The following is a 6,667-nucleotide window of genomic DNA, read 5'->3' as shown; positions in this document are numbered from 1 at the left end:
AGGGTTTATAAATGACTATTTAGCATAGCATTTAGTAATAGCATTTAGCATTTAGCATTTAGCAATAGCATTTAGCATTTAGCAATAGCATTTAGCATTTAGCAATAGCATTTAGCATTTAGCAATAGCATTTAGCATTTAGCATTTAGCAATAGCATTTAGCATTTAGCAATAGCATTTAGCATTTAGCAATAGCATTTAGCAATAGCATTTAGCAATAGCATTTAGCATTTAGCAATAGCATTTAGCAATAGCATTTAGCAATAGCATTTAGCAATAGCATTTAGCATTTAGCAATAGCATTTAGCATTTAGCAATAGCATTTAGCATTTAGCAATAGCATTTAGCATTTAGCAATAGCATTTAGCATTTAGCAATAGCATTTAGCAATAGTATTTAGCAATAGCATTTAGCAATAGCATTTAGCAATAGCATTTAGCATTTAGCAATAGCATTTAGCAATAGCATTTAGCATTTAGCAATAGCATTTAGCATTTAGCAATAGCATTTAGCAATAGCATTTAGCATTTAGCAATAGCATTTAGCATTTAGCAATAGCATTTAGCATTTAGCAATAGCATTTAGCATTTAGCAATAGCATTTAGCATTTAGCAATAGCATTTAGCATTTAGCAATAGCATTTAGCAATAGCATTTAGCAATAGCATTTAGCAATAGCATTTAGCATTTAGCATTTAGCATTTAGCAATAGCATTTAGCAATAGCATTTAGCAATAGCATTTAGCAATAGCATTTAGCATTTAGCATTTAGCAATAGCATTTAGCATTTGCAACTGCATACCTGACAGCTAAGATAGAAGTAGAAACAAATATAGGGACAGTAAATAATATTTAAAAATAAATCTAAAATTATGTAACGACTATATGAATTGGTTGAAATGTTTCGAGGACAGATAGGAAATTGTTACAAACCAGCACCGGTCCGCGGCCAGCGGTTGAATCTCAGTACGTTTGTAAATTATTTTGTAATACGTTTCTATGACAGTTGTCTGTGCAATAAACTAAAGGTTTTCAGGTACCCTAAATATTTTCTGAGAGAAATATGCCATTTTTCGTGTAACAATTCCTGAATGTTGAAAAAAATAAATCCAATATTTTATTTTTAAAGAAAAGAAAATATTAAATTTTTAACATATAGTCTTCACACATTTCTTAGTTAGTTTTTAGTAGTATTTGAAACACTGCTGAAAAATTTATTTATTTAAATTATTTGTGAATGACAGATTGGCACTTGATCACAAAGCGGGGAAAAAGTTCACGGAAGTATATCTTGCATGATTTTGAAAAATTAAGTTTTGTATGCGTTAAAGCAACTAAATACGAATCGTCAAAAAACGCGTTTAAAAATTTGTGGTTACCTTCGAAACCATTTTTCCACAGTAATTACCTCAACTATATCTTTGTTTATATTTCTTGCAAATATAAGAATAAAGTATTTTTTTGGATTCTACAAATAATACGCTTTCAAATAAATTTTTAAAAATTTCCACAAAATTTGTCATTTGAAGCATGATATTCACCTTAAATAATAAAGAAATTTTATTTCATATACATTTCATCGATTCTGTAGTTATGTCTAGTAAAAAAAACTTTCATGCATGATATATTAAAAAATCTCACGATTGAAATTGACCGAGTAATGAAACTCGCGTTTAGTTTTGTGAATTTCCTACAAATTACTCGTCAAAATACGCATTATTCCAACCAAGGTTAAATGAACTGTATAAAAATTCACATTTAATAACAAAGTAAATTTCTTGAGATTTCATTCAATGGCATAAGGGGCCGTTCAAGTATTACGTAAGCAAATTTTTAGCCATTTTTGGCCCCCTCCCCCCTTGTCAGCAAAAGTCAGCAAATCTCTGACCTCCTCCCCCCTTGTCGGCAAAATTTCGTCATCAGCTCTGCTCCTCTGAATCCTAACGCATATTGGTGGGATCAGGGACGTACACGGGGGGGGGGGGGCATAGAAGGGCCCGTGCCCACCCGACGATCTAAAACAAATAAAATATTTTTTTAAATTAAAATTTCTTAAGAAAATGCTTTTATATGTTATTATATCAATTTCTGTTAATTTCAATGTTATATGAACTCAAAATTTATCTTTTAATAAATTCATTCCCACCCTCTAAGCGGCACATTTACAGACCGCTTAAGTGTCCCGTGGTTCCAGAAGACTTAAGCGATCCATGACACATTTAGAGATCCCTTGAGTGACATGTGACGTAGTTTTAGAGCACTTAAGTGGCCCCCAGTGCGGTTCTACATCATACATCACTCAAGTTATCCGTGGCACATTCTCAGATTATTTAAGTGATCCACGGCATATAATTATGGATCACTTTAGTGATGCGTGGCACAGTTCCAGAGCACTTAAGCGGCCCGGACGCATTTCCAGAGCACTTAACTCGACCGGACACATTTCCAGATCAATTGGATCCACGAAACATTTAGAGATCACTAAAGTGGCTCTGTAGGGCACTTATTAATAGAGGGGAATGCTGTTTCAAGTGCCCATAAACTATCGGAAGGTTTTCTCGTTTTTGGCGCACCGAGTAAGATGCCAGTAAAAAAATTTCATATTTTAATAAAGGGTGGTTGATGACGTAAGCATTTGTTTTTTCAAGCCGAGCACAACTCAGGTCTATCGCCATTGGTAATTTACTACCTAGTGAGTTGTGCCGGAAGTGTAAGTATGTGTACCTAACAGTCTGAGTGCGTATCTAGTGTTATGTATGATTTTTTAGTGCTGCCATATCTATATCTCAGAAGTGAAGTGTAATGACTGAATATTTGTACTGTTTGTAGGACTGTTGCTCTCTGTGGCGAGACTTTTTAACGGGGAGATCAGCTCGCATTTGCGCCTTGAAGTTGGGAACTACAGAAAACCAACTTCAGCCGACCACCACTGTGGTGACGGTGAGACGTAAGAATTATTCAAACCCCCTTCCCCCTTGTCATCAAAACTCAGCAAATCGGAAACCCCCCTCCCCCATCGATGCTGACGTAATACTTGAATGGCCCCTAACATTATGGCTCTCCTGATGAAAAATTAGTCAAAATTACTTGTCTCTGAAGTAATTTTGCGTACGAGTATAACGCTTATTCCTCAGCAAAAAAAATATGATAGATCTTTAACCCTTTAATTGGCAAACATTGAAATATCGAGAAGAGAAAAATTTGGAGGGCTTATATTAAGCAAATGAGGTATCCGAATGCTATTACATGACAAAAATAATTATTGTCAATTTTAAAAAATTATGGGATGTTGCACTTTAGAGAACACACTGTATGTATGTAAGTAGATTTGAATAGTATAAAAATGTCATTTATTGTTCGCTAACTTACTTTTGTACCATTGATGACGAATGTTCAGCGATATATGACTTCTTCCACTCACGGTATTTTAGTTTTGGTAACTTAAAAATAACCGTGACCACGCTTAGTTTTGTCTTTAAAAATAAAAGAAAGAAGTGATGAATTATAGTGTAAATGTATACGTTACGGCCAAAGCCCGAAAGCGAACTGTCCGGCCAGTTGACCCGGCCGAAATTCGGGCTTTGGCCAGTTTATTTACGAAGTAGCCAGAGATCCCCTGCCAAAGAAAAGGTATGATTTGGGATCATCGCCACTTATAATTATGGTTAGCGATGGGAACCCTAACGATATCAAAGAAATCGGAATATCGATATCTTAGGGTATTGATATCGGTGTTATAGGAATCTGCCTCCAGTTTTGGCCAATGTCCGAATTTCCACAGAATATCAACGGCCAGCTCGAACTGACGAATTTCGGGCTTTGGCCGGAACATGCACAAGAAAAAAACTTTAAACGCGATTTTCTTAGATTGAACCCATTCGTAAGATTAAAAAAAAAAAACAACAAAAAACTACTGCACCAAGAATTTTGAAATTTCATTTGACACGTGTTAATAAAAAATGAGCTTCAGACTGACCTATTAACTTGTGGAAAATACTGTATTTTAAAAAAAAAAATGTTGTATTAAGGTGTTTGAAAAATTTATATATTTTTTCAAACTACAAACAAAAAAAAAATCTTGTCAATATTTCAAAAATATGGGAAGTCGCACATCAGGGAATACATTGTATTTATATGATTTACTTAAATTTGGATAATATAAAAACGTCATGCACTCACTAAACATGCACACTGTATTTTCACTCTCAAAACTCGTACAGGGTGATTTTCTGAACACATGGTGAGCATCTTTTAAACTGCAACTAACTAACGAACAACACTTCTTTCCTTCATTTTTATGCCGTTCTTTCCCAACTTTTCGCCTTTATTGATTTCAAATACAGTCGAATCCCGTTGTAGCGAACTCCAAGAGACCGGAGAAATCACTTCATTACAACGAAATTTCGTTGTAAAGGAATTCCAGTTTTTTTTGCATTGTTCCTATATAAACTTATTTGTGGGATTAGAAACGTGTTCGTTAAAACGAGATTTTCGCTATATCGGTATTCGTTAAAACGGCATTCAACTGTACCTCAGCGAGTACTGCACTTTGAAACAAGATTTTTTTTGTTCGCCTCAGAAGAAGCAGGGCAACAATTTTCTAATTGGATTTTGGAGGACAAGGTGCCCTTATAGAAACTGAGTTTTTTACTTCGTGACAAACTGTGTTTTCACTCTCAAAAATGGTACAGGGTGATTTTTGAACGCATTGTGACCATCTTTTAAATTGGAACCATACCTCTACGACGAACGGGTTATGAGATAGAGGCCGCATTAGGAGTTGCAGGACACCCTGTATGGATTTATGATTCGAGCCCATGATATTTCGTCTTTCTGTAAACAATGGAACATCCATAACGTGTACCCCCTGTAAGTGGATACCTCCCATTGACGGGCATTTCTTTAAAAACTCGTGGAATAGAACTTCAATGTATAGAATGAACTTATTATTGGACATCCTGTTAGTGAAAGAAATTTTCGGTACCATGGGTGCCATTAGAAATAAATTATCGTCTAATATTTTTAAAAGTTTCGTCACCTGAAAAAGTAAAATGTAGCTGCCTGGGTCTTCTTACACCGGATTCTTCCATTGTTATAATAAAAGTTTCAATAATAATTTTTCTGAAACCCTACCCAGTATTTCTATGAAGACATATTTCACAGTGTTTTACTGGTTTTATACAATTTAGTTGTGAAATTTTTTTAGAAACTATGACATTTTTAACAACTAAAGGAAGAATATATAACTTCTGTGTCGAGCAGACAAAGACACTTTATACGCAGGTTATTCTGTAAATCCTGATTCAGCATTTATCTCATTAACCGTTCGCGTAGAGGTATGGTTTCAATTTAAAAAATGCTCAAAACATCGCGTTCAAAAATCACCCTGTACCAGTTTTGAGAGTGAACATACAGTGTGTCACAAAATGAAAAAAAATCTCAATTTCCATATGGGCACCCTGTCCTAAAAAACCTAATTAGAAAGATTGTTGTTCTGTCTCTCTTGAGGACAGAGGAACAAAAAAACTTTCATGTTTCAAAGTGCAATATATATATTTTTAATATTAATTAACTAATTTCAACAACAATTGTTAGTGAGAAATATTGCATACAGAGAAAGAGAAAAAAAAACCAAGAAGCCAAATGGCCCCGAGCTGGCCATATTCGCTAAGATATTTGAATTCAAAAGTTGGAGAAAAGGTGGGAAAGAACAGAATAAATGGGGGAAATAAGCGTTGTCGATAAGTTCATGCTGTTCTTTCCCAATTTTTCTCTCCGATTTTTGAATTCAAATACCTTAGTGAATAATCAATTAATTACACTTAGAAACGGGAATTTGCTTTATTTTGGTGTCAGAATAGACAGAGCAACAACGTTTTAATTTGGCTTTTTACGACAGGGTGTCCATATAAAAATTGAGTTTTTTTTTATTTTGCGACACACTGTATTTTCACTCTCAAAACTACTTCACCAAACACCAACTCTGGCCATATCGCTATATTGCAATTTACTGCCATTAGTGAGATGGGTTGGAAGTGAAGGCGCTGTCTATTGGTGGTCGCTTGCAGTTCCTTAGGGAAAATATCTTATCTATATCCTCCCTTGGGTTCGAACCCGGGACCCTGACAACAACCTTCATGATGGTGGACGAGCATCGTACCACCATGCCACTCGGGAACTTTTCACTCTCAAAACTGGTACAAGGTGATTTTTGAACGCGTTTTTTTGAGCATTTTTTAAATTGGAAACCATACCTTTACGCGAACGGTTAATGAGATAAATGTCGAATTAGGACTTACAGGACACCCTGTATAAATAGCTTCTATATTGCTCGTTTTACTGCCCTTTCCTAATCGTTAAAGATAAAACAACATCAATGAAATAACCAGAATTATGGAGTACAGTAAATATAGAATTGAAACATCGAAAACACACAAGAGTATAGGACCAAGCTAGACCACGTTTTTTTAATTTTCCTTTCAAATGACAAAAATACTGTATGTACAAGGTGATTATGATTAGTTTTGATTTCGAAATGCTCCGAATAAGACCACGTGCTCAGAATGTCTTGAAATTTTGCCTCAACACGCTTGTGGCATTACAATTCACACACACACACATACGCGCGCGTTTAAGGTATCCGACTATCTTTCTTAGCACTTTTCTAT

This window comes from Pholcus phalangioides, unplaced genomic scaffold, assembly GCF_987345545.1.
Source record: "Pholcus phalangioides strain wild (caught in Gottingen) unplaced genomic scaffold, Ppha-v1.0 ptg000007l_1, whole genome shotgun sequence".
NCBI lineage: Eukaryota > Metazoa > Arthropoda > Arachnida > Araneae > Pholcidae > Pholcus > Pholcus phalangioides.
This window is presented reverse-complemented; position numbering follows the sequence as displayed.